Source organism: Callospermophilus lateralis, chromosome 11, assembly GCF_048772815.1.
Source record: "Callospermophilus lateralis isolate mCalLat2 chromosome 11, mCalLat2.hap1, whole genome shotgun sequence".
Taxonomy (NCBI): domain Eukaryota; kingdom Metazoa; phylum Chordata; class Mammalia; order Rodentia; family Sciuridae; genus Callospermophilus; species Callospermophilus lateralis.
In genome coordinates, this window is record NC_135315.1 from 69,993,282 (window position 1) to 70,005,298 (window position 12,017).

The following is a 12,017-nucleotide window of genomic DNA, read 5'->3' on the forward strand; positions in this document are numbered from 1 at the left end:
ATTATTCTCTATTTCCCTTTCTAACTTCAACTTTGTCAAGTATATATAGGGGTCATTAACTTTTGAAAGCACACAAAACATCTGTTCCAGACCTAAGAATAAAGGAAAATGAGTCTCCATAGTCTGTTCTTTGTGCTAAGTGAATGCCATAAAGAAGTCATATCCATTATTAAAAGATAAAGTAATGGTGTACTTCCTGAAATAAAATGTGTGTCCACAAGACCATGAAATGTTGAATAACTGTTAATTTCACATAAGCAGCTCAACTTTGATAATTTTATATATCATAATATCTTTAAAATTACCATTTCAAAATTTCAATTGAACTCAGAGGAGAGGTGATCATCAAAATAATCTCACCACTTATAAATGTTAGAAAATTTACTGTTTTTAATTCCAGTAATAAAATTTTATTTATTCTCATTGGACTCCGAAAAGGACATCTTTGCTTCAATAATTCACAGATCCAGTTTTGTCAGACCTTCAAATTGAAATTTTAACATAATTGGGCTGCATAGCTAAGTACCAACTTTTACTAGTATTACAAGAGTATAGTATGTGATGGCCTATTTCTAAACTCTTTGTTTTAGTCAGCTTTTTCACTTTTGTGACCAAAGGACTTCAGAAGAACAATTTTAAAGAAGGAAAGTTTATTTGGGGAATATTCAGAGGGCTCAGTCTATAGATAGCTGGTTCTATTCCTTGTGGCTCAGTGTGGGGCAGAACATCACAGTTGAGAAGTGTGGTAAAAAGCAGAGAGAAAAAAAAAGCAGTGCAGGAAATCACACTAGGAAGTAGAGAGAAATATATTCCTTACCATAGACAAAATATATATCCCTAAAGGCAGGCCCCCTGTGACCCAACTAATCCAATCACATCTAGCTACCTACAGTTACCATCCAGTTAATCCCTATTAGGGGATTAAGTAAAATAATTTAATTATGATTCTCATAATCCAATCCTTTTACCTTTAAACTCTCATGTGTTTTCCACATGTGAGCTTTCAGGAACACCCATTATCCAATAACACTCTTTAAGCCAAAAGTCATGACTGTATTTCCTTTTAAAGACTTTGCTATAAGTAAATTAATCAAAAATTTTCAATATTACTAAACTTCAAACTATTTTGTAAGGACCCAGACAATTATCTCATTATTTAAAAATACTTTATTTTTAATTAATATAATTAGTCTTACATATTACTGGGGTTCAGTGTGATATTTTCATGCATGCATACAGCAGGCACTTATTGAATGCAGCCTCCCTTTACCTACCCTCCACTCTAAATTTCTTAATTTCTAGTAATTGCTCTTATATATGCAGTTCTACTTTTTGCTATTTGATTTTTAGCTTATACATATGAGAGAGAATATGTGGTAATTGTCTTCTGTCTCTGGCTTATTTCATTTAACATGATGTCCTCCAGTTCAGTCCATTTTACTACAAATGACAGGATGTAATATTTCCTAGTGGATTAATAATATTTCAATTTGTTTACATAACACATTTCCTCATGCATTTATGAATTAATGGATCTTAGGTGACTCCAAATAAACCTACTATTATTAATAATAATAACATAACAAACATGGGTATGCAAGCATCAGAGATGTACTGATTTCATTTCTTTTGCATGTGAACCCCATGTTGGGATTGCTGAATCATATGCAAATTGCAATTTAGTTTTTTAAGGAACCTCCATAATGTTTTCTGTTATGGCTGTATTAATCTTTTTATTGTCAACAAAAGAAGAAATATAAATGGTCAATAAATATATTTTAAATGTTCAATATCCCTAGCAATCAGGGTTATATAAATCAAAACTGCATTGAGATTTCATCTCATCCCAATTGGAATGTCAATCTTTTTTCTAAATATATTTTTAAAAAATTTTACTTGTATATGGCCACGATATCTTTATTTGTTTACTTATTTTTATGTGGTGCTGAAGAGCAAATCCAGTGCCTCACATGTGCAAAGCAAGCATGCTATACTGCCACTGAGCCATAACCACAGCCCTCCCCCTCCATGGCAATCTTCAATAAATCCTGGTGAGGATGTGGGGGGAAAGTATGTACAGTCATATATTTTTTGTAGTACTGCAAATCAGTGAAACCACTCTGGAAAGCAATTGTAAGATTACTCAAAAAATTAGGAATGGTACCAAGATATGAATCAGTTATCCCACTTTTCCATACTTATACTAAAAAACTAAAATCATCATACTGCAGTGACACAGGGACATCAATATTTATAGCAGCACAGTTCACACTTCAGGTGCCTGTCAACATATGAATGGATAAAGAAAATGTGATATATTTTTTTTCTTTATATATATATAAAGAAAAATGAAATTATGCATATTCTGGTAAATAAATGGAAATGGAGAACATTATGCTAAGCATTATAACCCAGACTCAGAAAATCAAGGGTTGAATGTTTTCTCTTATATGCAGGAGATAGAACAAAATAAAGGAGAACAAACTGCGTGGAAGACCTCATGAAAATAAAAGGGAGATCAATGCAGCAGAGAAAGAGGATTGAAAATGAGAGAGGATACACAAGCCAAGGAAGGAATTGTGGAACAAAATTGACCAAATTATGTGCATGCTAGTTCTCTCTCTCTCTCTCTCTCTCTCTCTCTCTCTCTCTCTCTCTCTCTCTCTCTTTCTCTCTCTCTCTCATATACATATTGAATGCAGCATATATATATATATATATATATATATATATATATATATATATATATATACACACACACATACACACTACAATGAACTACTCCTTTATGTATAGCTACAAAGCATTGATTTACCAAAAAAAATACATAAATAAATGAAATAAATATAAAAAATTCCAGTACACAGATGATGGAGAAAAGGGAAAGGGAAAAGGGGAGGGAAAGAGGAAGTGCTGGGGACTGAAATGAAGCAAATTATATTCAATTCATAAATAATTGTTTCAAAATAAACTCCAGTGTTATGTATAAATATAATGCACCAATAAAAATGTAGACAAAGAAAAAGAAAAATACTTTTCAAAAAATCTTATCCCCAGCAGAAGGTATAAACACTGTTACCAGAGCTACAGCAGCATAGTGATCAGTGTCCACTCACTCACCTCTAGGACATCACTCATTACTGAGTAGAGAAAGTGGAGAGTGATTTTTTTTAATGAATTTTCAAAGTTTAACTTATTTTTGTTTTAAAATAACTTCATCCTCTGATCATCCTTAGTGGCTCTATGACTCTTCCACATACTTACTTCAAATTAAAAAAAATTGCATTCAATTTCTAATATCCCCTGAATGAACTCTGTAATGAAAGAAATGGGAGATTATTATATTTTACTGTAGTTTGTATTTTGAGAGCTTTTACATTAAAAAAAGCTATAACGACAATCTGATGAAATGGACTAAGAATAACATAGTTAAGTTTGTATAACACATGATATTATGATAAATAAAAGCAGCAAACTTTTATAATAACTGGACATGATTGAGTTGTAAAATATGCTTCTGCTTTGAAGTAGCTAAACTATCTGCAATTTCTTCATTAACCACAATTTTTAAAATGTGAGATTTATTTAGATACTTAAAATATGGATTTTATTGCTTTGAAGTTTCAAAAAGTCCCTATTTTGTTTTTCTTCTGAGAAAAATACCCTCCACAATCAAAAATATCACTCTGAGCCATAGCTTGATGCCAATAATCCAAATCATGAATGAACGTAACCAGATTGTCTTTGTAACTCAAAAGAGAAAATTCTTGACTGGGAGCAATGCGATGCAAAATATAATTTAAAAAACACATTAATTAATTGCTTGAAGTTTCTTTTTAGGAAAGTAAGTTTGAAAATTATGTTGATAAGTAAACTTTTAAAAAACAGAATCTTGGTGAATACCTACAAGTGAAACTAGTGATGAATCAAAAGAGCAGTCAGCTCAGAATGAAGCCACCTTAGGACATGGCTGTAATGAGTGCACTTAAAAGTGCTTAAACATGTTTGAAATAAGTAAGCCAAAATTGTGAATTTTTATAATTAGATAAGATAATGGATTTCATACTCTAAGTAATGTTTTCATTTCTATATATTTTATTCACATTCATGACTTATAAAGGTTCGATTTTATAGAATGCATTATGTTCAAATAAATACACAAAGAACAGAAAATATGTGACTATTTTTGAGAAGGCTGAATTGACTTGAGGTGAGAAATGAGAGCTATATAGACAGTTATAAAACTTATGATGTAAAAAAAAATTGTGAATGTTATTACAAACCTAGCTTCGTTTTAATTATTTCTTTTCTATATTATTAATAAATATTACGTGAGAAAAGTTTAAAGACTAGTGTTTCACCTATTTCTGGGAGCAACACAAAAATTAATTAAAATAATTCTAGGATATTTAACATAATCACTTAATTATTTAGGTTAATTGTAATATGTAACTTTGAAGAGCATAAAACATACATCATATCCTGAGAACAAAATAAGCTGAAAATAATCTTAAATTCTTAGTTTTGTGTAATATTCAGTAAATATATATAAATTGTGTTTTATTAGATTTTAAAAATGGCAGAACTCAGGCTTAGAGAATATAAGTCAACCTAGCTATCACTGAGCAATATCCAGATCTAATTTTGTCTGCCTGAAAACAAAGAAATACTTTCTCTATTACATACAACTGGAGTGCATGTTACATCCCAGGTTTGCTGAGAAACTTTTCATTTGTGACTGGTTTTTCATTATTTGACACAGAGTTTTAATGGTTATTAAAATGTGTGGAAGATTCTCTTACAGAGACTAGATAATGATAGACAATGGCCAATATTCTTGTTAACTTTTGAGTGTGACAAGAGAATCACATGTCCAGAAATATCTGTGTTATGTATATACAGAAAAATAATGTTTTTAAATCCATATAGATTCTATTAAATATTATATATATATATACATATATTTGTGTGTGTAAATATATATATTTGAGTTTTTTCATGAGAGACTTCAGCTACTTACCATTAATGATGTTAGCCACTTTTAGCTCAGACTGTCAACAAACAAATTCATTTAGAGAAGTCTTCCATGTTTTCAGACTCCTGCAAGTAACTGAAAAGCAACAATGATGAATTGTACTGTCTGCCTCCATATATTTAGAGGAAGCATTCTGGTTTGTTTGTTTCTTTGTTTGTTTGTTGATTAAAAAAGGCTAAGTCTATATATTTTAAAGCAATTTCTAAACCAACTTCCCAAGTGATATAGCATTGGCCATCTGAATTTTTATATCAGGTGTGTATGTGAATCTATGCATTCCCATTACATATGTGTATTTTTGTGTAAGTAAGACACATGATAATATTTAGGTATGTGTTTGTATGTGTTTTTATTTTCTAATCTCTAATACTAATGTGTAGTCTTGGGTAATGAGATTAATCTCATGGGTTTCAGATAATTCAAACTGAGTCAGAGTTTGGGAGATAAAAGACAAATATATATAATCCAAAGAAATAAGGACAACTTCATTAGTTCTAAGCATCCTGAATTTGCACAGCAACTGGCAGGGAATGCACATTTCCAAAATTGTTCACACAAGAATCAACCTGGTTTCCTAAAAGGTAAGAAATCCAACAAAGGAAATTTTTTATTAAAGACTATAGGGAACTAATATCTATTATTTATAGGATTTCATTATCCAATGGACTAAAATTTAACTGCATAATCCAAATAAAAAATACAGCTGAGGTTTTCCTATCATGTACCTGGTGTTAGATTTAAAGTATTAGAATACTAGCTTTAAATATGGTCACCTTTAAAGGTGAAACTAATTGCCCAAAGGTTTTCATTTATTATTCTCTTGCACAGAAATATCTACTAGCAGATTTTAAAATATTTATTCATACAGTGCATGAATGATTGGGAATCACAAATATTCCTATTGCTTGAAATGTAAATATGTATGCAGATACTGTCATTCAAATGTTCCTTTTACTTTATCATTTTTCACAGAACTTTATATCCAAAGGGTAAAGAAAATTTGCATTTTTTTCTTATTCAATGAATAAACATGAGGCCAATCCTCCCAGCACTTTCCAGCTTGCACTAAGGCATCAGACTGGCAACAATGTAAAGACTCCAAATGCTTTTGTTGGTCTATTTGTTTTGCATCTGTCAGCCTGTGTGTGTTCTAGTTGCTGACACCTGCTTCTCTATTTCATTTTGCAAAAATCCACCTGATTTTAAAATGTGAGGAAAACAAAGTTTAATATTTGAAGAAAATATATTACATGTAAAAAATAAAAACAAAATATCTTCTGGCATTGCATCAAAAAGTCAGAACTTAGTTCAAGAGAATCATATAACAGGACACAGAAATTTAAGTCTACACAATAGTAATAATTTCTGCCTGCTGAACAAGTAAGAATTCATGTCGTATGAATTGTAAGGAAATTCATCTAATTTTTAACTGATCACGAATATATGGCCAGGTGCTCTGGTGAATGCTTGTGATTCCAGAAGTGGGTAAACTGAGTGAGTAACTTAGCAAAACTCTGTCTCAAAAAAAAAAAACATAAAAATGTTTTTTAATGTAGCTGAGTGGTTGAGCGTCCCCGGGTTCAATTCCCAGTACCAATAAATAAATAAGAATTTTAGGGGAAGGTGATTTTTTTTTTAAACCACGGGTTAAATTGTCAGGCATTTCTTTGATGAATGTATGTCTGTTTTGGACAGTATTATCCTATAACCCTCTAAAATTGTAATAGTAAACAAAAATCAGATGAAGATTTTTGCCTTTGTTAAACTTGCATTGTTGGAAAATGAATGCCTAATAAGCCATAGGGTAAATAAACATGTCCTCACTTGTCTGTTGTGATAGCTCCACTGTATGCCTGTTGACATGATGTATTTTTATTGGCTCTTTTTTTAGATTCATGAAAGTAGAATCCATTGTGATATAAGTATTCAAGCATGGTATATACCTTGTTCTAACTAGGACCCCAGCCTTGTGTATAGACGGGATGGTAAGATTCAGTGTGATATAGTCCTATATGTACATATGATGTATTCTCACTAGCAAACTTTTAATCTTTAAAGTATGCTGTTTGGTTCAGCAATATTAATTATAAGTAAAGTATATGAACTATTAGGTTTTATATATGGTGAAGGTGGTTTCTCATGCATTTTTTTATACATGGTGAGGATAGAAAAATATTTCAAGTTCTTAATTTCTATCCTATTGAATTAATTTTAGCCTTGGGATTCATAAAAAATGCATGCATTTGTAGATCTTCTCATTTATATCCTTCCCAGTTCTTTCTTTTGTCTTAGTTTCTGTCCATTTTCCTTGTTGCTTGGGATAATCTGGAAGTTACTTTTTCTCTACTTGTTATTCTTGGTATATAATTTCCCCTGCACAGTTTCTACAACTACTTTTATAATAATTTCATTGCATTTGGGGCTGTGGTGCTTCACCAAAATATGACAAAATGTTAACCTAATGTTTTATTTTAATTTGGAATTAATTGATTTTCTTTATTTAAGAATTTGTGACTATAAATATTTCTGAAGAGTGTTAATATCTCTTGAAAGCTGTGCATTATATTTTTTCTATTAACTACTTGTGAAAAATAAGTAGCATATGTTAAATTTTCTCTTGTTATCTTCACTGCCTCTTGGGATCCTTTGTATATTTTTCATTTCCTCATCACCTATACTATTTATTTCTCTAGATTTATTTGTTTTTTGAGGTGTGAGAAAAATCTTTTTCAAAATTTTGATTCGTTATATAAGACAACAAAATGCATTACCATTCATATTACACATATAGAGCACATTTTTTTTATATCTATGGTTGTACACAAAGTAGAGTCACATCTTCATTTCTTCTTACATGTACTTAGGGTAATGATGACTATCACATTTCACCAACATTATGACCCCTATGCCCTCTCCCTTCCCTTTCACCTTTGCCTTATATAGAATTAATTTAATCCTCCCATCCCTCCAAGTGGGAACAAATTCTTACCACATGCATGTCAGATAGAGCAGTAATCTGTAGAATATACAAAGAACGCAAAAATGTTAACACCAATAAAACAAATAACCCAATCAATAAATGGGCCAAGGAACTAAACAGCACGTCTCAGAAGAGGATATACAATCAATCAACTAATATATTAAAAAGTGTTCAACATCTCTAACAATTAGAGAAATTCAAATAAAAACTACTTTAAGATTTCATCTTATACCCATCAGAATGGCAGCTATTAAAAATGCAAATAACAATAAGTGTTAACAAGGATGTGGGGGAAAGGGCACACTCATACATTGCTGGTGGAACTGCAAATCGATGCAGCCAATATGGAAAGCAGTATGAAGAATCCTTGGAAATCTAGGAATAGAACTGCCATTTGACCCAGCTATGCCACCCTTTGTTCTACACCCAAAGGACTTGAAAACAGCATACTACAGGGACACAGCCATATCAATGTTTATAGCAGCACAATTCACAAAAGCTAATTTGTGGAACCAACCTAGATGTCCTTCAGTAGATGAAAGAGTAAAGAAAATGTGGTATATATACACAATGGAATATTATTCAGCATTAAAAGAGAATAAAATCATGGCATTTGCAGGTAAATGAATGGAGCTGGAGTATATAATGCTAAATGAAGTTAGCCAATCCCAAAAAACAAATGCCAAATGATTTTTCAAACTTAAGGATGTTGATCCATAACAGATTTATTTTTATCATGACTAATTCTCACAGATATCTCCAATCTGCACAGAAATTTTAAGGATAATTGTTACCTTTTCATTTTTTAAAAGGCCTTCTTCTAAATCTAGTTGGTCCATTTCTCAGCTCTTCTTTGTCTTCTATAATGTCACATAGTTGTTTTTTTTTTAGACAAACTAAACACATTTATATTTTCTGTTATATTCTCTTAGTTTCATCCAGAGTTTTTTTTTAAATGTCCATATTGCCTTTTCCATTGTGAATACATGCTCATTTATTTGTGTGTTTTTTTTTAATGAATTGAGTTTAAAGGCAGTTTGCTTCAGACAGGTGTATCTGGCATTTACCTGGTTTCCTAATTCCTAATCTAAAATCGTTCAAGTCATCTGCAATTACCATTTCTTGTGAGTTCAGATAACAACTCATTTGAGAATTTTCTACGAACTTTTACTATTCTTACAAGTCAGTAAGCAAAAGCAATTGCAGTCTAGTTCTATATGTCAGAGATTTAAATTTATTCAATTTTTATGTATAGCATCCCTTTTCAAGGATTGAGACTTTATATGGGATCCTAAATTTGACCTTTTACCACCTGTGGACTCTGTTTTGTTTTGATCTAATATGTAGTCAGATGTTTAAAACCCAGGACAGCATCCAGTGATTATCAAATACCCCGAGGCAGCTCCCAACTTCAAAGCTGACTTTCCTCTTTGAATTCATGCTTTATCATCATTTTCAGTCTCACACATCTCCCTCATTTTCTTGCCTTTGGTGAAATACACTTGAGGTTTTTGTATTTTTTTCCTAGAGGTTATGGTTTGCAACACCTTGAGGTTTGCTCTTATTGCTCACATAGCCAAGTTCCCATAAACATAACTTCTTCTATTTATTTTCAGAACATTAATAATTGTTGAGAAATGTCATGTGGTAAATTCTCTTTTATCATTCATTTTTTTTCTTCAGATAAGTTTCTATATTATTTATCCTACTCTATTGTAGCTAATTAAACAATTAAAAATTTGAACACCCAACAATCTTAATCAGAAATTCTTAGAGCAAACTCACAAAATCTGTAAACCTATCACTTTGGTTTAGCCCTCACAGAGTGTAAGGAACTTTTTTTTATCTGTTTCTGTATATTTTTCTCCCTTTTGGTGTTTTGATAGCAGAATTATAAGCAATAGTTTACATATAGTAGATAATTCTAATTTTGCTACCAAATGCCAGGATTATCATTTGGTTATTTAAGATAATGTATTTAATTGTTAAACTTTTCAATTTCTCTGAAACCTGCCAAACCATGAGTGGCAATGTCTAAGTATTTTAAAAAATGTTAAGGCTTAATTTATCTTTTTTCTTGCTTGAAGTTTGATAATGAGCTGTTCTTCTCTGGGGCAATTTTGTTTCACAATATTATAGCTGGCAGTTACAGAAAAATGGAATTAAGGGACAGCAAATTTGATGAGCAAAGATCACAAATTAAGATAACTACATTGAAAGAATAGATGCAAATAAATAAAAAGCTATGAATGTATTAATGGCATCCTGTAATATCAAAGTTATGTTTTAATATAAACTTGTACTGTTATCTCTTTTTTATGAGATTCTAAACCTAAGTGCAATATTATATCAATTTTGTAGATTGATAAAACCAATTGTCTAATGTTACAAGTTGGTAGCAAAGCTAAAATTTGGAAATGGAGAATATTATCAGAACATAAAAACACAATTCATTTTTCTAGACCTGCATCTACATAAATGCTAATACTACTAAATGAATGAGTAAAGTAGCAAATTTTGGCATCCAAATCATGAAAAAAAAGTAATTTTTCCTAGTTTTCAAAAAGGGGCATTCCAATATGCCTCCTAAGTGGTAAAGTAAAACAAGTGAATTTTAAGTTGTAGCATGGACTGTTATGTTCTTAGTAAAACTGAATCAAAACAAAACTTTTGATATAAAACTGAGAGTAAGATCCTATTATATAATGAACACTGTTATCAGAAGGTTAATATTTTAACCTTGAACCTGTCTTCATATGTTCTTTTCACTGTTGTCATTCTGTTCAACTTTCCCACTTTTCATTTACGAGTGAAGTTAGTAAGAAAAGAAGTTTTTCAATACACTTTAAAAAAATCTAAAATAAAAAAGAAATTTATCAGTTGATAAATATTCTCATATTTTACTTGAAGCAATGAAGTTAAAAATTAAAGAGAAAAATGGTCTTACTCACATATTACAGTGGATCATAATTACAGATTGTCTAATACAGTATTACCTGGATTGAAAAAGGAAAGAGGGCAGTATTCCCAGTATTCTGTACCTTATGGGACCGTAAGAATATTTTTAACCAGATTTATGTTTAGCCATTATTCAGTTCTTTGAGCAAAAGAGGACCAGATAAAATAATACAAAAGAAAATTAATTTGTAAAATATAGATGTAAATTTTTCAGATAGACAGTTATTAGAAATATATAGGTGGATATAACCATTAAATTGATAAAAAAAATCCAAAATTCTACTTCAATATTAATTTCTTCAGTGCATTCTTGAGTTTGTATACACTATTATACAGTCTTCTCCAAATATTATTTGGCTTGTTTCAGCTAATAAATGCCAGTCAACACGAGCAATATAGGATTCAAATAGGAGTGTGCTAAAATATACAAACTCTGTATGCTTGAGCTTCCTGTGTTGATATAAAACATCAATCAAGATTGTCCATTATGTTTAAATTATAATATTTCCTGTCACAAGAACTAAGAAAAAGAGATATACCATGTTACCAGGGCATAATGATTTTTGAAGGCTTACCAAAAAGGGAAAAGCAGTGGAGATAATGAAGAATCAGCAGTGTTAAATATATGAATAAGGTGAGAAAAGCCTATAAGATAAAGCTCAGGATCTGTTTAGCAATGATTGGGGAGAGGATCATGGTATTGGCATAAACCAGCAGAGAAAATGGGAATTTCCTCTCAAATGAAAGTGGGATGATAAATAAGGAAGCAGAGTATTCACCCCATGACCAATAAGATGCTAACAAATAGTTCATCATAATGAAGACCATGCAGATGTGTGTGTACCTTTGAAAAAGATTTTTCTTTAGATTAAGGCCAAGAGAACGGTAAAGAAGAAATTATATATATATATGAAACAGGTAAGATTCTGGCTCATCGTAAAGATACACATGTTTCTGTACATTTTTTTGGTCTAACAATAAAGAAGAGGCCATATTTACTGTACTTTCCCATTCTAGTCTGAAGAGATAATGCAGATAGATGTC